The sequence below is a fragment of the Macrosteles quadrilineatus genome, unplaced genomic scaffold, assembly GCF_028750875.1.
Source record: "Macrosteles quadrilineatus isolate MER2022 unplaced genomic scaffold, UCM_ALF_1.0 Scaffold_1__1_contigs__length_201487025, whole genome shotgun sequence".
In the NCBI taxonomy this organism is placed as follows: Eukaryota; Metazoa; Arthropoda; class Insecta; order Hemiptera; family Cicadellidae; genus Macrosteles; species Macrosteles quadrilineatus.
Window position 1 is genome coordinate 76,676,851 of NW_026542594.1, and position 21,460 is coordinate 76,698,310.

At 33.1% G+C, this 21,460-nt stretch overlaps 1 protein-coding gene across 1 annotated transcript in view; it reads left to right on the forward strand.

Moving 5' to 3' along the window:
* Window positions 1-624: 624 nt before the first annotated feature.
* The window catches only part of LOC128998110 (uncharacterized), a 37,413-nt gene continuing 16,577 nt past the window's right edge, over window positions 625-21,460 (forward strand). Inside the window, exon 1 of the mRNA XM_054424111.1 lies at window positions 625-870. The gene's annotated coding sequence lies outside the window, so the exon portion shown is untranslated. The remainder of the gene's footprint in view (window positions 871-21,460) is intronic.

Genomic DNA, 21,460 nt, shown 5'->3' on the forward strand with positions numbered 1-21,460 from the left:
ACATCCCACATTACCGACACTGTCGACATTTTGAGTTGTCGACAAAGTGGGACTATTTCAGTGTCGATCTTTTGGGATGTCGATAAACTGGGACCCCACGATAGCTTATTCCCTATATGGGAAATTCGCTAAAATGAGAAAATGTTTATGAACGCCAACGCCAGCATTTAGCTCAGTGCAGCATTACCAATTACTTGCCACTGCGCCACTACTTTCCTCGCAAACAGCCAGTGTAGTACCATCATAGATTATCTGTAATGATAATTTTAAAAAATTTTGCCGAGATATCTGTCTATATTCAATAAATAAACACATGAAACGATGTAAAATAATACTAAATTTAGTTTAATAATAAAAGTTAATCCTAAATGCTTAAAATTTAGTATAACCGTTGACTCTCGATACAACAATAATTAATAATTTGATATCAATTCAACATCCAATAGACAATAGTATTACTTTACATTAATTTGCCAATATCCCCAACATAAATAAGTTATCATAAAACGATGATTACAGTATAGCTGCCAATTTAGCTAGACGAGATTTTGACACCAGTGCCTTCATATTGACGTTTCTATTGTTGACAAAATAGAAAATTCACACAACAAAACAACAGTTAGGGCCTAGTTGCTGTGTCTTGATTAGTGACAGTGGAGTGTTAAAAACATTTGAAAGATAACTGGTAACCTACTTTAAAATTCAGCCGTGTTTTGTAAAATTATAGTTTTATGGTGTACTATTTAGACCAACTTGACTACCTTTTTGAAACTCTATTCATATTGAAAAGAGGTGATTTCAGGCCTTAGCTTGATATAAAGTTTAACTCAAACAAGTAAGGTAACTTACATAGCAGCTACACTGTCAAAGGTAAGGGTAATTAAGTTATCTAATAAAATAGGTATAAACTTCATTGTATCATTTTGTTGTTAGTATAGGCCCTAACCTCAGAGTTGTAGTACTACATAAGTCTTTACTCTGAGGTATGACTGAGTTTAACTAAGTTAAATATAAACTACCGGTAATATTTAAAATAAAATATAGGAAGGGAACTCTGCATACTCAACTAGATAAACTATTATAGACCTAAGTTAGCCTTTGAATCAGTATATTCAAAATAATACACATTAGCAAACTCTTCAGGTTGGGTATTACAAAAAAGTTAATTTGTCAATAGATTGTGATTTGTGAAATTCAGATTCTACTTAATAGCCTACCTATGTTTACCGTACTGAAAATAGTGGGCATCGAGTTGAACCGCTTCTCTGAAATTTTACTTAAAATTACACGTTTACTTTCCTAGATCACTTAAGTTATAGCCTATGGTTAAAAATACAGTAGTAGCCTAGTGTTAAGTAGGCCTAGGCCTACCTATAACTTAACTTACTAGGATTGCTTTCAGCAGTGAAAGCCAGTTGAGCAGAGCGATCATGTTTCATGGTTTTAGCGAATTTCCCTATAGCGAAGTAGCATTATTACCGTAGGTGGCATGGTAAGGCCCGGGACCGATTTACTTTTTCATTTTGATGTCCCCAGAGGCCAAAAACACCATTCGTTTAAATTTTTATATATGTATACATTTATATATATATATAGGTTTTGTATAGGCCTATATAGATTTATATATATATATAGAGAGAGAGAGAGAGAGAGAGAGATTTATATATATATATACGTCCGTGAACGCGATAACTTGAGTAGGCTAATTTATGTCCGATTTTGATGAAATTTTGTATAAAGGTTTAAAGCAGGATAAACTTGAATGAGTTTGGGAACCAGCATGATCGGACCATGGGAACGCGGTTTTACGTTTTATGGGGTAAAAATTGGGTTTTCTCACTTTTGACATTCAAAATAAAAAATTTCCCAATTTCTCTTTAAACCTTTTTAAAGAGCTTAAAAAAACAAATAATTAAGTATATCAAAGTAAACTTTTGTTCGGTTATTGGTAACGGGGAAAATTAAAAAAATTTAAATTTAAAATTCCCATGTTATTCTTATGGAGAATATTTTGTAAAATGTTGTATAGTTTGCTTGTTTATGGACATAATTTGATCAAACTTGGGAAATTAATTTATTTTACACTAACTTAAGCTATTAATATTTGACTAAAAAACACACCTTATTAGTTTCCTTGTAGCAGCGAACCTAGGTACTCGTTAAACCTTATGTTATTTAAATATATTTAATGAAAATCAATTCAGACAAATGGAAATTCGCTTAGTCGGCAGGTTTGCTGCTGCGAGGGTATTTAATAAAGCAAAAATGAAAAAAATGTTTATAAATATAATACAAAATACAAATGTTCCCACACTCCACACTTTTTGCCTTTACTACTTCTTTCACCACTTCCTAAACTGTGGACTTGTTTAAGTTTGCCATAAATGAGATGGATCAATGAATGTGATTCACCGATAAATTGTTTAAAACAACATGTTTTTTGTTATATAACCTTATTTAGCTACGTAAATCAAATCTGTAAAATAATATATCTAAGAAAGTATGTTTTCTCTAGGTATTCGATCAATGGTCGTTTCCAAATTGCGACTTAAATGTAAACCTAAGACTTCTGTATTGTTTGATTAGTTGTCATCATCTGAATTTTTTTCCTTTGTACTGTGTTTCGGTCGTGGTTTGATTTTAACATATGCTATGATTCGTTGTTTTGTTTACATTTTCATTGTTATTTTGTAACCATCATGACAACCCATAAAGCCAATGTTAAAATTTAAACACTTTGAGTTAATTTTAAATTATATAGGCATTATCAAAAATTGAAATTGGTTACGTCTAAACCATCCAAACATTTGACAAAACAACCTTGGTAAGTGTGGCTAAAATATGTTGAGCCGTTATTGAGATTAAGTGTTATAAAGTTTGCATTGAAGTTGATCCCAAAGAGCTTCGCATCGCTCCGCTCAATTAATTAAGTTAGTATCCTCATTTCTGATGTAAATAGTGACAAGGGACCTGTTGTCAGGAATTTTTTATTTTACATATATATTTGAATTCCTTATTAAATTCCAAATCACTTAGGTAGTGCAAGTCCCATGCATCTAACTTACTTTGAAATTATTTTTTTTTAGGGAAAAGGGCCATTTTGAGAAAAGACTATCCTATTTTAAAATTTCAAGTATGCATTGTAAAAACAGTTTTTTCATATTTAAGAAACAATTTTTTTTTTAAGTTTTGACTCTTGATATGTGATATTTATTTGACTTGCATGTGTAATTAGACCTTGCATCTTTTAGTTTTTTAGTTGTGAACATAAAGTTATTATTTATTATTGTATATTTATTTATTTATTGTAGAAATTTTGAGAGTTTTGTAGAAGCATGTTGATTGATATTTAATTTGCCTTGTGAATGCCTTGTTTAACTGATGATTCCAAATGCATGTAATTTGTCAAAAGGAAAATAAATATTCTTATTCTTCTTATTCTTTGTTTTATTGAAGCATGTCGTAAAAATCACTTTCCAGAAAAGGTACCTCTGGTGGGCCTTAAGGTTCATGTTATTTCTCCATTATATGAAAAAAGTACCCTCTTGTCAGGACCACAAAATTTGTGAGTTATTTTGTTATCTGTAAACTGAACTTTGTTAAGTGTAGTTCTCTAAATTTCCACTAGAATGAATGACAATTCAATTTTTGGACTAAAGTCTGTTTATAAAAAGGATATTAGAAATGGGACCTCATCTGGTCGTTATGGTGAAATAACAAATTGAGTGACAAGAAGTACCTTTTCTCAGACCATGCCAGAGGCTAATAAATTTATTTATTTCGACCTTTCACTTCGGTACTTTCCTGTTATCTGGTACCTGCGAAAAAATTCTTTCCTGTTTTCTGGTACCTGGTTGTACTTTGGTTAGGTTAGGTTAGGTTAGTTTATCAATAACATGAGTATTGTAAGTAAACGAACCTAACCTAACCTAACCTAACCAAACCTAACCTAAACGGTAGTATGTGCTCTGGACTCTGGATCGACGAAGTTGTACTTGTGGTTAAAGAATTTTTTCGCAGGTACCAGATAACAGGAAAGTACCTTTACTTCTTTTATTCAATATTTTAACCGATAAAATGTCCTGTTCTATGTTAAATAAGGTAGTATAACAATCGATAAAAAACAAATTTCGATATTTTTAACCATCACATAGTACCGAACTGAAAATTTTACATCGACGACAAGAGGGCCCTTTTTACTTTTCACATCACATCGTTTTCTTAAAACGATCTATTATATCATTCTGCAAGTAATTTAGACTTGAAATGTTTATTCACGTTATTCGATCAGCTGAAACATGTGAATTAAATTAATCAAAACAAATGAATATTTATTTCTTAAATCCAAGTGTTTTAATTAATAATTATATCCATGACCACAACAAAACTTCTAGTCTGTGCTTTCTTTGATAAATAATCCTGGAGATGAAATCAGATTATTCACTTTAAAGAAGTCTTTTTAAACAAGAACAACTCAAAAGTAAGTAACTTTAAGTTACCACGTGGATTTTTCAGCTTTTACATTTCTTTTTTTTACGACACGGCCTTCATTTCAACATACCTACGAACTATAAGAATTCCATCTTCAAATATCACCTAATTATCTTTTCTTTGCTAGCCTACAGGTTTCAATGAATGGTTATCTTGTGTCGAATTTGTTACCGACAGTAAACTGTCTATATCAGTTTTGATTAGGTCCTTAACCAAGGACGTAGAACGCTCTGTTGTATCCATTGGAGTTTTTTTTTTTTTTTTTTTTTTACTCTATAAGCCCTTTATTTTTAATACCTCATAAACCCATGCTAAAAAGAAACAACTCTTAAAATACAACATTCACATAAGTAACAAACCTCTTTACCACCTATTGTTTAGATAATTTTCTACAGAATAAAAACGGCTTTCGATTAGAAATATTTTAAATTTTGGTTTGAATACATTGACTTCACTTATTGACTTGAGCTTGTCGGGCAGCGAGTTAAATAGCATTGTGGCATTGTTAAACACAAAAAAATACCCCCGCCGCAGCAAACATGCAGACTAAGCGAATTTCAAATTGTCTGATTACATTTTTACTAAAACATTTCCATAAATAAGACATATTTATTCCCTATTTAAATAACATTAGATTTACCGAGTGCTTAGGTTTGCTGCTTACTTACTTCTTCATACTTCTTCCCTTCATCTTTGACCAGTGATACTGGATAGATGGCGTCAGTAATGCTACGGAGAAGGTAAAAAGTCTTTTTTGACCATAAGTCAATAGTAGGCCTATGGGATGAAATAAATAAATTTGCCAAATTTTATCAATATTCAGTATATCCATAAACAAGTAAACTACAACAATTTTCATTTTCTCCATAAGAATAACATGGGAATTTTAAATTACACTATTTTTTAATTTTCTCTGAGACCGTTAGGCATACAACAGCGCTTCAATATAGTACATTTTTTTTAAGCTCTAAAAAACGGTTTAAAAAGAAATAGAAAACTTTTTTGTTTTTTGGGCCAAAAATGGGAAAACCCCATAAAACCTCCCATAAACCCCCATTCCCATGGTCCGATTATGCTGGATCGCGAACTCGTTCGAATAAACGTAGGTTTAAACACGTTTGGACCAAATTTCATCAAAATCCGATCATTTTTTAGTTATCGCGCTAACGGACACATAAATATATATATATATCCATAAACAAGTAAACTACAACAATTTTCATTTTCTCCATAAGAATAACATGGGAATTTTAAATTACACTATTTTTTAATTTTCTCTGAGACCGTTAGGCATACAACAGCGCTTCAATATAGTACATTTTTTTTAAGCTCTAAAAAACGGTTTAAAAAGAAATAGAAAACTTTTTTGTTTTTTGGGCCAAAAATGGGAAAACCCCATAAAACCTCCCATAAACCCCCATTCCCATGGTCCAATTATGCTGGATCGCGAACTCGTTCGAATAAACGTAGGTTTAAACACGTTTGGACCAAATTTCATCAAAATCCGATCATTTTTTAGTTATCGCGCTAACGGACACATAAATATATATATACTAGCTGTGTACCCGTTCTACGCACGGGGATCTTATAATATTCAGTTGAAACCTTCTTATATAACGAACAGCAGTTGGTTTGCATATTTTAAGATATGCTGGCCAAACTATTATACATAGCTTCATTTTATGTTGTTTTTTGTTGTTCCGGATCGGTATGACAATCAATAAAAGGTTAAATTACCTCTGTGTCTGCCGGTCGATCCTATAACGGTAGGCTTACTTTTATTTTTACTATCTGATCTCGTTTGCATGGCTCAATCACGTCCTGGTTGAAGTTCGTTCGCTACGCTCACTCACCTGTATGTTGGAGCTCGTTCGCTGCGCTCACTTTCCTTCAGGTTAGCTCGTTCGCTACGCTCACTTGCCTTCAGGTTAGCTCGTTCGCTACGCTCACTCGCCTCCAGGTTGCAAATTAGCTGTTGTCATAAATGTAAAAGAAATAATAGTGCTAGTGCTGCACCCTGTTGGTAATCCTTGTAACTTTAATGCTATTGAACATCACAGAACAGAACCAACTTGTTTAATTGAAACAGCTGTTAAGATTCAATAATTTCATTTCTCATAAGGTTAACATGGGCTTCCAGAAATTCCACGTCAAAAATCGACAAAAACTTGATTTTCAAGGGTTTACTGTTAAATATCTAACTGTCTCATATTCGATGAAATACGTCTAAAACCATCTCATATATGTATAGTATTTGGAAAATAAGTTTCAGGCGGGACAGTGCTATAGTTATTGAGGAGTAGTTGTAATAAAGTGCGTATTTTAGCGTTACCAAGAGAATGACAGATAGACAGACAGACAGACAGACAGACAGACAGACAGAAATTGAGATAAGGTTTGATTCGGTTTCTCTGACCTATGAAATGTAAAAATAACCAAAAAGTTCATTATTCTAAGCAATGTACAGACAAAACTCTAATTTTATTTATATAGATATATGAATTTGAACGGATGGTGTTTTTGGCCTCTAGGGATCTCAAAATGAAAAATAAATCGGTCCTGGGTCCAGGTCTTACCATGAGACCTATGGTAATAGCTTAAAATCTATATCTATAAAAGAGGAACTATGTATGTGTGTATATACATATATGTATATACGTTATGGACTCCGAAACCGCTTGACAGATTGTAATGAAACTTTCAGGCATTATTAAGCATCTTTAAAGGATGGTTCGAGTGAAGTTTGGTGCAGATCTGTCCATGAGTACTACGGTAATAGCTTATTCCCTATATGGGAAATTCGCTAAAAGAAGTTTTATGGTGTGGGATATTTAAATCGTCGGTTCTTTTCCTAGTAGCCCATTAATTGTCTCAGTGCTTTTTACACATTCTGTTTTTGTGCGCTTTTTCAGTGAAAATTATGTGTAAAAACAAAGCCATCAAAACAAAAATCGGTTATGGCCATATTATTACTTTAAACATAGTGTTCAAATATGTAAATATGTAAAAACATAAATAACTTGACATTATATTTTTATAAAGGTTATTAGGCTATCTAAAATGTAGATGCATGCATCTATTCCTGAAGTAGGACCCATACTTAAATCAACGATACATTTACTACGCAGAATTAACTGTATGTTGTGAACCTCAATGTTTGGGATTTGAGTAGGATTCAGTGTGAATGCTTCACATGGGTCGGCTAATATATACATTTGTATATTTTTTGATATAATTATTTATATAATATTTATATAGGGGCCTAACTCAAGTAAAAAGTATATAAAATTTTAATAAAAAAATTTTTATTAATGTGTAGACCTACATTTATTTGAACAACTGGCATGATAGGACTATGGGGGCGGATGTTTATGGGAAAAAATAGGGTTTTCTCTTTTTTGACCCTAAAAATATAAAATTTTGCCATTTCTTTGAAATCCATTATGCAGAGCTTTAACAAATTTATAATTTTGTATATGAAAGCATTGAGCCTAAGGGTTAGGCCTACGGAAAAAATTCCCAAAAAGTTTAAATTAAATACAATGTAATTTTCTTATTGAGAAAAAGACAATTTTTGTAGTTTGCTTGTTTTTGTATACTATGACGTACCATGATTAATCATTGATAAAGAAAACCCCTCAATATATTTCATATAAGTTGGCCAAAAGACTGTTTAATCTTCTTATATAAATAAAATTAGAGTTTTGTCTGTACATTGCTCAGAATTATATATTTTTAGGTTATTTTTACGTCTTATACATTAAATAAGCAGAAACAAGTCTTATCTCAATTTCTGTCTGTCTGTCTGTCTGTCTGTCTTTCCCTTTGTCTGTAACACTCAAGATGGCATTTTACGCTATCTTCTCCTGGAAAACGAGAGTACCTATCAAGATCCAAGTCATTTTAATGTATTCACTGGATTGGCGAGATTGTCTTTAGCCATTAAAATATGGCCTCACTACTTTGTAAATAATATTACGAACGTTCAAAAATGTAGTTTTGTGTGATTTGTGTCAAGTTTTCGTCCAATTTTTATTGCATAATCATCTATGAAATAACGAACAGCTGTTCGGATCAAGATTATTTTTCCTAGCTGTCACTGATATGTTTACAAATGTTGTTTACAAATACCGCAACCTTTTTCAATCACATTTTAAATGTAAATCCCAAGTGATTAAAAACGTTTTTCTTACATAACGGATTTAATTAATCGAAAGTGCAATAATATAGTGTAATAGTGTAACCGTGTAAATGAAATTAAATAACTAGGCATCATCCAGTTCAGGAACCAGAGATTCTTTGTGTATAAATTGTTCTTGAGTTTTGATAACCAGAAAGAAGACCTTGAATCAGTGTTGTATACGGCTGGGAAACTTTAAATTTAATAATGATCGTCGCCAATGGCTTAGAAATATGGTTTCCACTCATTGACACGGCGCTTCAATGGCGGTGTTGTGTAAAGTGGTAAGTAAAAAATCACAACTGCAGTGGTTGATTGTAACAGAGGTTTACGGATGATGCTAAACATGCTTTTCTAATGTGTTATTTTCTGTTCCTACCATTGACTATATTTATATAGTCAATAGTACCTACTCACCGTGTGATGCAATCGCTAGACCATACAGCCATGCTCTTGGGTACGTACGCCTACCCAATTATTCATAACAAACTGTTCGACGACGATCCTTGATACTGGTACTTTTCCCTAGAATACACGGCCTACCTACTTAAGAAATAAAATTACAAACGTCCAAAAACCCAACGTTGTGTGATTTTTGTCACATTTCCTTCTAAGATAGCCTTTACCAATCATTGTTGTTTAGAGAATAGGTACGTAGGGCCTAATCTATTAAATAACAAAAAGTTGTTTGCATGAGGTTGTTTTTTTTTTAAAAACTGACACCGATAAGTTTACATTAAAAGTTGTTTACAAATAAAGCAATTATTGGGAAATAACTTTGATTGCCGTTTTAAAACGTTTTACGAGAAAATCAAAAACCAAGAGATCAATAACCTCGGGACTTGATTAACTCATATAATTGGTCGGCTGTACTATAGTTCTCAACTGTGAACGTTGGTTTTTGGTACCGGTTCTATTCCTTAGAACCGTTGGTACTGTTGGTAGTAGCAAGAATCATTTTTAAGTACCAACACATCACTGTACTTTACAAATTAGTTATCGTTGGTGTTGCACCTTATTTATTATTACAGGCGTATTCAATTTAATTGATGTCTTAACTGTACGATTTTTGCTTTTTCTTTCTTGATTCCAAAATGTTAGTTTATGCTAAGAAAACGATAACGCACTTTAGTAAAACATTTATTCAGCTAACCATAATGAATTGTTTAAACGCTTTACGTTGTTTATGTATCAATAGTTTGTGGCCTATTTTGGTAATATTTACTATAAATTACCAATCGTCTCCACCCTGGACCAGTCGTCTTCATTTCATATAGTAAGCCGTCATTTCGGGTCATCATCGGTCCAAGCAAATATACATTGTTATGATGAAATTTGATGACATTAACAAAATATTTTAGATACTAATTTTACAAGTACTTTGTTATGCTTAAAGCGTAGCAAACCCCCTAATTAAGTTCTGTATTTTTGTGTGTATGTCTGTTAGTAAAGCATTAATGTCCTTATTTCTCAGTGTTTCACGGAAAGGACAAAAGTACCTTTATAATGAAAATGTCAACACGAATAAAGTGTTAAATTGGGAGGTTGAAGTAGTACCTTAAATACTTTTAACCATTGTGGAAGGTAACTTTCAATTATAGGCCTACATTAGGGCTATGCCTCATAGATCTTTAAAGCATTTTTTAGTTTAATCATTGGATTTAACATATGGACCAACACGACCCAGGTTACATTTAATTTCGAAGCATTTGTTTTGGCTTGAAACTGTCAGATACTGTATTTGCGAAGGTTTATATACTGTATAATAGTTTTGCCACCATATCTGAAAATATGCAAACCAAATTCTGTTCTTAATAAAAAGGTTTCAATAACTGACTACAATAAGATCCCCGTGCGTAGAACGGGCACACAGCTAGTAATTAATATATAAACAGTCATATGTTTTTCAATTGTTTTGTTAAAAAACAGTAAATAGTTTAGTGTGTTGTTGTGTGGAATAAAATAAAGAAGATGGATTTTGTTCACATTTATTTTTGTCATTTCTGATATTTTATATTAACTGATCGTCCGTGATATCGAGTTGATCGAATCACGCATATTGACGATATCAACTAGTGTATACCAGTGTACACTAGCTATCTAGGAGAAAGGATTTGTATTGATCTTTTTTATTTGGCGTTTTTGGGTTTCTTGGTTTTCTTGTTAAAGGTGGAGATGGTTAAAGGTCTAATTCATTTTGCAGTTTACGTGCTGTACTGTTTTTGAATTTTTGTTGTTTGAAAGTCAGTATAAAACATTCTCTTTTGATTAATCGACGATAACCTAAATGATAAATGTAAGCCCCTCGTTCCCACCACCCCTAGCTTAAGTCTGAGACTTCAAATTTCCAGTGAAAATCGCTTGATTAGCCACAGAAATAACATTTTTCTTGATGATTTGTGGCTGCGTTGATTGGAGGGTTTGACGGAGATTCCGTCTGGGATGAAGGGCTAGTCGATGCAAGCTGAGCTGAAGTGTAAGCTTCTGAAAATTGCCTCGCAGATTCTAAGGCACAGGCCTTTGAGAAAGCCTCATCTAATGTTAGTTCCAGATTTTCTTATGAGCTTTACCTAATATTATTTGATGAAAGGCCATTGATAAAAGCATCAATCAGTATACCTCGGATACTCGTCACGATATACATTAGTTTTGACATCTTTAAACTCACAGTTTGAACTTATAACACGTAATGATTGGAGGAATTGATCAACTGTTTCATCAGTTTGTTGTCGACGAATCATTAGTTTATGTCTTGCAAAAAATTTCATTCTTTCGCTTGATGTACAGAGTGTGTCCATTAGAGTAATTGCTTTTGTGTATGATGTGCATTCTTTGATTTGTTTAATATAGAATGGCTTACGTAGTTATACAGCAGATAAAGCTTCTCCTCATCTTTTGCATTGATTGACTTGATAAATATGTCAAATGTCTTTTTCCAATGAATCCATTGTAATGTACTGATTTGATGTCTGCTGTATTTCAAATCTTACAAGTATAAGATATTTCTCCATTTAGTAAATTAATCGGGGTAAAAAGATAAGCTGGAATAGAATAGATAAACAAAATATCAAGTTAATTAAATTGTCATAATAAAACAGATTACCTTTTTGAACTAAGGTTTTAATCACACAATGAACTAGTTAGTTTGTTATTGTTTACAAACAGAATATCTATATAATTAATACGCTACATGAAACTTTGTCGGTTGAACTCCTCCGCCATTTCTTAACCGATTTTATCCATTGACGTCTCATTGGAAAGAGCGTGTCGCGCAGATTTGCAAACTGGCCTTACATTTTTCACAAAGTCCCTTGGGTTCTGCCCCAGTGGCTTTGAAAGTTCCCATGTTATCCTTATGAAGAACATAATTGTTTACATTTTGATCAGCTGTATAATTTAATTGCTGTTATTTATTTTTCAATTCAATGAAACGCATTGAGTACCTTTATTTACTATTTGAGTTTGTGTAAACATAACCCCCAAAACGAAAACAGATCGTGTTAGTATGATTGTAACTTAAATTTTTGAATTTATCGCTGCTTTGTGTAGATATAATTTGTTTATTTGTTGTTTTTTTCTTTTAAATGCCTCCGACGCTACGACAATGAAACATAGACAGGAGGCGTAATCGTGATAACGACCGTAGCTACAGAACAGTGACACGTAATAGGCTCAACTATTAGGTTAAAATGCGCCCTAACACTACCCCAAAACAACTTTTCGTTCAAAATTGGCCCTCTATCAATGACCTGTGTTGCCTGTACAGCGAGGCATTTTGAGAAGGAGGTTTATTAATAATGAAGATAAACATGATCTGAGTTACACACCGGTAATCTTTGAGTTGAATCTTTTAAATTCATTGTAAATATGACTGTTATTCGTTTTGAAATAACTCCTGTAATACTTTGCAATTGCTCGAATTCGAGCAACATGTACACTAGTTAAATAATTAAATAAACAAGTCATAATCAAATGGTATGAAATATAACAATAACCCCACCGCAGCAAACCTAAGACTAAGTGAATTTCCATTTGCCTGATTTGATTTTCAATTAAATCTATTCAAATAACATTAGGTTTAACGAGTACCTAGGTTTGCTGCCTACAGGGAGAGTAATAAAGTGTGTTTTTTAGTAAAATATTAAAAATAGCTTAGTATAAAATAAATTAATAGATTTGCCAGGTTTTATACTAATATATACCCATAAACAAGCAAACTACAACAGTTTACTTAATTCTCCATAAGAATACCAGGAGAATTTTTAATTTACAATTTTCTCCTTAACCAATAATTATACAGAACACTTCAATAAACTAAATATTTGTTTTTTTAAGTTACTCAAAATTGTCTAAAAAATTTGGGAAAATTTAACTTTTGAGGGTCAAAAACGAGAAAAAACAATTTTTACGCTATAAACACCCCCTCCACCCATAAAACCCCGTTTCCATGGTCCGATCATGCTGGTTCGCGAACTCATTAGAATAAACACATAAAGGTTTACACGTTTGTGCCAAATTTAATCAAAATCGAATCATTTTTGCTCTAGTTATCGTGCTAACGGATGATATATATATATATTTGTATATGAATTTGAACGGATGGTGTTTTTGGCTTCTAGGGACATCAAAATGAAAAACTAAACCGGTCTCGGGTCCAAGTCTTACCATGAGACCTACGGTAATAGCTTATTCCCTATATGGGAAATTCGCTAAAAAGGAGTATTACATACTCTATAGTCTGTGACTGAACATTTTTGTGTGTATGTGTGGATTACTTGGTATACTCATCTTTAGTGGACGATAATCAGGAAATTCACAACTCCAGATAAAGAACGCATATGTGCTAGTCATAGGAACGATGTCTTTTAAAGTTACTGTTGGTGCCATGTGTAAAAAAACTTGGCTGTGTATCAGGGAAAATGGAGGACATTTTGAAAATAAACTCAAGTAATTGGCATAAAGTAGGAGGCAACTATTGAAATTGTTAAGTTTAGTATTGTTTTTTACAATTACTTTTAAAATTAAGCATTTCTGATGTGTTAACAATTACCAGTATAGTGAGAAAAGATCCTACTTGGCTGAGTTATTTTCCATTAGCATACGTGCTTAAGCACTAAAATCTACTCTTCACCTTAAGTATATAGTAGAAATAGTGTCAGAGATAGAACAAATTGAAACAAAAATTATTTGTGTGTTGCAAATGGTAGGTAACTTGCTCCTAATCCACTTATTAAAAATAACATCACTGATGTCCAGGCAAATGTGTTATTTTGGCAGCCATCCTGAAAATGTTAAAAAATTTCAATAATCAAAAAAAAATCATGCGTGGTATACAATTTTAGGAAGTTGTACACTGTAAAATAATAAGATACAAGTTTTTAAAAAGTAACGGAAACAACAGAATGGCGGCCAAAAAATTGCAAGTCCAGTGCTGAAAAAGTATCTTAGTATCTATATTTTTGTAAACCTAACAAGCCTAGAATGGACAAAACTAACTTTGTTTACTTTACAAAACATTTTAATGGGCGATAATAATTACAACATGTTTACATTACAGCTAGAGTGAAACATCAAGCTTAGTCTAAGATTGGAAATATATACAATAAGTCAAAATACAGTTAAAATCACAAAGTCTTAATGCAATAAACTTCATCTCAAACTCTTCATCTTCATTGCCATTGGTAATGTCTCCTGTAACAGACACACACAGAAAACAGGCACAGTCCTTTTTCGCAACAGTTTTTACAAACAATTGAACATAGAAGTCCATAACGGCGACATGTACACTTCATGGTATTACATGGTTCTTCTTCACCTGTAGTTAGGCTTGCACATTTGATCATACTTAAGAGTCTCTCTGGAGTTGGGGTCAAGTCCGTCAATATCGGCTGGAACTCGTCACCAACCAACTTCCAACCCCAAAGTTCAGGATCTGGTGTTGACATACTAAGATTCTTACAAATGAAACACTGCAAATGCACTCGAAAGAGATGGAATTTTGATGCGTTTTGTTTTGGTGGTAAAGGAGCTACCTAGCCTATATAAAAATTCCTTTTAGCGAATTTCCCATATAGGGAATAAGCTATTACCGTAGTACTCATGGTAAGACCTGGACCCGGGACCAATTTAATTTTTCATTTTGAGGTCCCTAGAGGCCATCCGTTCAAATTCATATATATATATATGTGTCTGTTAGCGCGATAACTCAAGCAAAAATGATCGGATTTTGATAAAATTTTGTACAAACATGTAAACCTACGTTTATTCGAACGAGTTCGCGATCCAGCATAATCGGACCATGGGAACGGGGGTTTTATGGGGTAAAAAAAAGGGTTTTCCCATTTTTGACCCCAAAACAAAAAATTTTGAAATGTCTTTTTAAACAGTTTTGTAGAGCTTAAAAAAGAATTTAGTATATTGAAGCGCTGTTGTATGCCTAACGGTCACGGAGGAAATTCAAAAATAGTGTAATTTAAAATTCCCATGTTATTCTTATGGAGAAAATGAAAATTGTTGTAGTTTACTTGTTTATGGATATATATTGATAAAATTTTGCAAATGTATTTATTTCATCCTATACTATTGACGTATGCTCAAAAAACACTTTTCCCTTCCCCGAAGCAGCAAACCTAAGCACTCATTAAATCTATTGTTATTTAAATAGAGAATAAATATGTCTTATTTATGGAAATATTTTAGTAAAAATGTAATCAGACAAGTTGAAATTTGCTTAGTCTGCAGGTTTGCCGCGCGCGGGGGTATTTTAGCTGAAGATGTTTTTCTTAGGTACTGTTTATAGCGAAGCACATTGAGGTTGCTTGTGTTGATGTTACCTCCATATAGTGACACAATACCTTTACATCCAATTTTGATTAAATCTTCTTTAGTTACATCTTCGGATGATCCTTAGTGGGAGCCCAATTCGCATAAGACTTTGGACTTTATAATATTCCTAAAAGCAGAGTACTTCATTTTGCCAAATAACGGACTTATTGTGTCACAACCTGTTAATGCATGCAAACGGGACCCAAAATGTCTGTGAATCTGTATACCTATAGTTATATACCTATACATATACTCCAAGAGTAATTGGACATATCACTGAACGAGGCCTGCATGCTTGAATTATAGACTGTCCTATACAGTAGAAACCTGCTTTAGATCGAATTATGTTTACCACCAATTAGTTTTTTTTTTTTTTTTTATTTTGTAAAACAGGGGGTAAATATGTTTTGTTTTATCCAACGGATGCAATATCTGATGCACTAGGATAGAAATCCTTATTTTTTCAAACAAATTTATTTCTGTTATGATAAAGTTCTGCTGCAAACTCGATTATTCTAAATTTGTTCACATCGGGGTCATCAAGTTTTTTTTTCATTGTGTTACTTCAAGATTATATTTGATACAGTTTTTCCAAATGTTATTGTATTGCATTTTCCCTCTGCCTGATACTATTATGTTGTCTACAAACCATTCTTGTAATTTTTATTTCATATGTTTAAAAGTGTAAGGCTCACCCCCCTCGGGCAAAAAGCTACACATTTTTCAACTAAGTCCCCAAAGGCATCTCAACTACTTTCATTTTCATTTTTTTTACATAAGGCTGAAAAACATGTTTAAACAAATACTAAATAAACATTGCTAAAACGTAAACAAACCTAAACTGCAATCAGTTGATCTGTCATATTGTTACACCTAAATGTTAAGTAGCCGGCATTTTGTTTGTAATCATATCTATATATTAATTTTAAACTGTTTTTCTTTGTGACAGCTATTTTGAGAGAACGGCTGGGCGTAGAAACTCGGTAGAGGTGTCTAAAGAAAGGTGAAGAAAGGAAAGAAAGGTCTGTAGATGAGCCATCAAAAAAGAAACATGGAGAATTCCCTCGGGGCTCTGCCCCAGTGGCCTTTATATTCCCATCCCATGTTATTCTTATGGAGGAAAACGAGGTTTTTGTCAAAGCTCATTTGAGAGAACGGCTGGGCGTAGAAACTTGGTAGGGGTGTCTAAAGAAAGGTATTGGTCTGTAGATGAGCCCTAAAAAGAGAAACGATGTAAATTTCCTTGGGGCTCTGCCCCAGAGGCCTTTAAAGTTCACTCTGCAATTTTGTTTACATTTCGACCATATGGATAATTTTACACTACTTTTAATGAACCAGCTGTTAATATTAAAATTGTATTCAAAGGTCTACTGAAACTGTCAAAATTAAATGTTTACATGATTATTTATGATTTTAAATGAATTCTTCACTGCATGGCAAGTTTTTTATAGTTTCAACAAAATGATGAATTTATGATACGTTTGAAATGTTTTGTTCAAAAATCTATGCTTTATTGCTCTTAGAAAATTTTAAATTATGAAATAATTGTGACTTATCAATTTCAAAGGAACATATAACTATTCCTTATCGGGTTAGCTTATACATATTGTAAGGTTGGCACTTGCCTTTTTTTCCTACTTTCAATCACCATTTATTTTTAAATTCAAGAAAGAACACCTGAGATTCATTTATTGGTATAACAGTTTTTGATAATCGGGTTGAAAATTGTGTCATAGATGAGTACGTTGAGGATGAGAGCTGTGTTCAAGTTTTGGAATAGACTAACTACGGAGTCTATGGTTTTGGTAAAGTAGGTGAACTAATGTCAATTCAGGTATTTAAAAAAAAATGTATACACAGTTTTTACTTTGATGTACACATGTAGCTAGGTTGAACAACGCATCTAAACCTCACTACATACAAAACATTCGGAAACACAACAGTGTCATTACATCTCATCGCATTTGCATAATTTGTTACCAATGCTGGACTAGGTTATGGATTTGGTTCCGCAAATGTTCAAGATTTGTGATAAAATTTCCTACAATTATGGTTCATTCCATCCACGAAAAACATGCACAGCTTTATGTGATTGATATGGCCAAGGCAAAACTACCCCATAAGTTAATTAATTATCAAGTAGGAACAGGATGATTAAATACATGGGTCGATGTGGCAAGAGAAGGATTTAAAATTCGAAGTAAGAATGTTACTGCTTTCTGGAGAATCAGATATTTTTATAAAAAAAAGATGAAGATTTACTTATAAATCTGGATACAATCAGAATGATTTTCCTAAAGCAGATGGAATTAGTGGTTAGTAATAAATATTGACTCTTTCCGTAACATTGTGACTAATTGTATGAACTCATTCTCCCATATAGTGAAAGTGGCTTTGGTATGAAACAAACTCATGAACAAACAATTTTAAGACTCCTAAAAAACCTTTTGGGCAACCTAAAGCCGATAAAAAGGTAGGAAATATTGTGTTAAACGAATTCATCAATCACGTTTTTTAGGGAACGCAATCGTCATACTTATTATTGCTTATCCTCCTGTCATATAACTAAGATTTTAATGACTTCACTCTATCCAACGCAGTTAGCTGAATTTACATAAAACCTCAAGAATAACCGTCGATTTCGACGGGGTTCCACTAGTATTATATAATCAGCAAGCTGTTCTGTTGTTGACCATATTAATCGGTTCTAGCGCAGAGTATTTACTTTATGGTTCTAGACTTGTTATGTAAACTAGCTGTTACCCACGGGCTTCACCCTGTTTGAATTCATAAGTATCAATAAAACTATTGATTGGTTAAGTTAAGCTGAAATAAACAAAACATAATACAGTTAATACAAACAAAGAATCACACCTGATTTTAATACGGTAATAAATTGAAAGAATAAGATACAAATAAGTACAGCTGAGGTATTTTTAACATTAGGTATATGGGAAGTTCCCTTTAGAAAGGAACTACGACCTTAAAGGGCAATTTATAAAATAATGGATAGTTTTGTGCAAGGTTTCTCATCATGGCGAACATTTTAAGTATATGGTTTATGGGGGTGTGACTTTTAGTTTTCTCAAAAGTTCATGGGTACTTTTGGCTTTATATATAGATTTTTAATTAGATTTTTTTTAGTCGGTAGCGTCGCGGATTTCGGGCGCAAGGCAGCAATGTCGTGGGTTCGGATCCTGGTTACTGCCGATAACATTTTATCAGTACAGTTCACCTTTGTACTGTACCGGCTCACTCCTTGCTTTGCTGTAAACGATCCACGCACGGGCACTTAGTCTATGTGGACGGGCAAATGCAAGGTTAAAAGAGGCCGCCAACCTCTTTAAAAAAAAAATTATAAAATTAATTTGTAAAAGTTTAATAATTATAAAATTAAACTAACCTAACCTAACCAACCAAACTAAGGCTTTTTGTTTTTGTGTACCACATCAAAATGATGGCCTGTCATTCGAAGTCTGGCCAATGTATTCTTTTGAATAATGTTTCAGGGGCGGCTCTAAGAATAATTTTTTGGGTAGGCCTCACAAGGATCAAGAAAGAGTTTGATATGGGGGACGAGAGGTTTAAAGGGCTTTTCCACAAAAAGAGGGGAATTTTAAAATGTTAATGGAAAATAATTATTTTGAATACTTTCCCTTAGTTTACATATAATTAAATTTCTTTCTCTATTTATAATTTTGAAATATCTACCAACATTTTGGGTAGGCCCGGGCCTACCTAGCCTGCCCTCTGGAGGCGCCCCTGCAATGTTTACACGTAATACAGCTATCAAATTCAGTTGTACTACTCATAAGTTTGCAAATACTGTATCGAGGCTTGTGACATGGATTACAGCCGTGTTTGGAATTGTTTAAAGGCCCAGAATTTTGAATTTTGGGTATCATCAACATATTTTAAAATTTATATATATCTGCGTCCGTGAACGCAACTTGAGTAATTTTTGTCAGATTTTGATGAAATTTGGCTTGGAGGTATAAGCAGGATAAACTTGAATGAGTTCGTGACCAGCATGATCAGGCCATGGGAACAGGGTTTTATGGGGTGTTCTCTCCTTCGTTCCATGATCAATAATAGTAAGAGGATTGCAAAAATGACTTTGATCTTCACCGGATTGACTCATAATAGTTTTTAGTTGAAAAACTTGTTGAATGTGTTCATATACTAAACGTCCATGTGTATACACCACTGATTTGAAAGATCATGTGGCTTGCATAAAGCCTCATCTTGCACCTGTAGTAACTGAGCCATATCATCCAACAGATATACAATAAGACCACCAAACACTCCATCTTAGTTGTCTAGTTTCCCTTGACGTAAGCCAAGCGTTTGTTTATCATTCATTGCTAGTACTATAGCTTATGACCACGTACATAGATACTAGGCCTACTTCATCGCAAACTATGACATGGACGTTTTTGAACAAAATCTGAAGATTTAAGTTTATTTCCCCCTGTAGTTTATTAAAATTTTGTATATTCAATCTTAGAGCTGAGTGAATTATTTGGCCATCAACATTAGAAGCAGCACACGTTACCATTGGTTGATTCCGTTTTATTTACAATCTTATTTATAACTAACTACTGTCTTTTTTTTGTCTAAACATGAAAAACAATACAACACGTTATCAATTATGTATACAGTTTTAGTATAAAATTACGAGCTGATGGCCCGTATAGGTATGGGAATCCAGTAGTCAATTAAAACTGAATATAATTCAGAACACCTAGTATACATAATGACAAATTCTGTCAGTTTTAATAAGGAAAATCATCTTATGTAAACAAATGCACATGACCATCTATTTCTTTCATCTGATTATAAGCCACTGAAAAGAGGATTCTGGCCTCCCATTCTCTTCTATCCCCGGCCTCTTCTAATATAGATCCCAGTCTGGAGATGTCTTTCATTACTTGGTCTTTCCACTGCATATTCTTGGTCTTCCAAGTGGTCGTCTACCTTGTGGTACTCCTTGGAATACACTTTTCAAAGTTTATGTATCTTCCCTCCACCTCGCATAGACTGCCCATCCGAGCCTTTTACTTTTGGAAAGCACCCTTAAATCTGGGTATAAATAAATATCTCTTAGCTCTCTGTTCTTTTTTATCTTAACCTCCGTTATCTTGAACTGGTTCATTCTCTGCACTCTATTCTCAAACCCAGCAATAAGGTTTATCGGTTCTTTGGTCAGTAGCCAAGTTTCTGAACCATACAGTATTACTGGGATAGTCATGGTATGGTATGAATTGATTTTGGTTTCTACTGACACCCTGCAGCTTATTGGACAGTTTCCTAGAGACCTACTACCGCGGTTGATATTTTCATCACAGTACTTACCACAATTTTGGTTTGCCGACATACACACATTCGATCATCAAGAAAAAGAAGTATCAACATGTAAACCACTTATATCTTAAACGATTAAGCGATAGTTTGCTGACAATACACAAGTTCAAATTTTCATGGCATTTAAACTTATACTTACACAGATTGCATTAACGACAAAACTTAATTGTACGCAAGGGTTTGAGAGGTATAGTTTAAAATTACACATTTCCTGATAACGCAGATTTTTAGAGTAGAGAAAAAACAACATTTTAATATGTTTAGTTTGATAAATGATAAATATTTTCGTAAACAAATAACTTGAAACATAAACATCACATTGACAGTTTGAAACCAGCTGTTAGTTCAAACAGCACTGAAACTAATTTAAAGTGTTAGCATGGGCTGCTAGACTAAAAAAAAAACTAAAACTTAATTTCGAAAAACACTGAAACTCTAAACTAAAATCATGGCTTTGACATTCCCTGCCTTTAAAATTATCTTTCTTTCAACACAAAAATCATGAAAATCCATCAAGTGGTTGATTCAGAATCGTGAAATACAAAAAAACCCTGTCACGTTTTAATATATAAGATTTGTTGATGAAAGCTTAATTAAGTA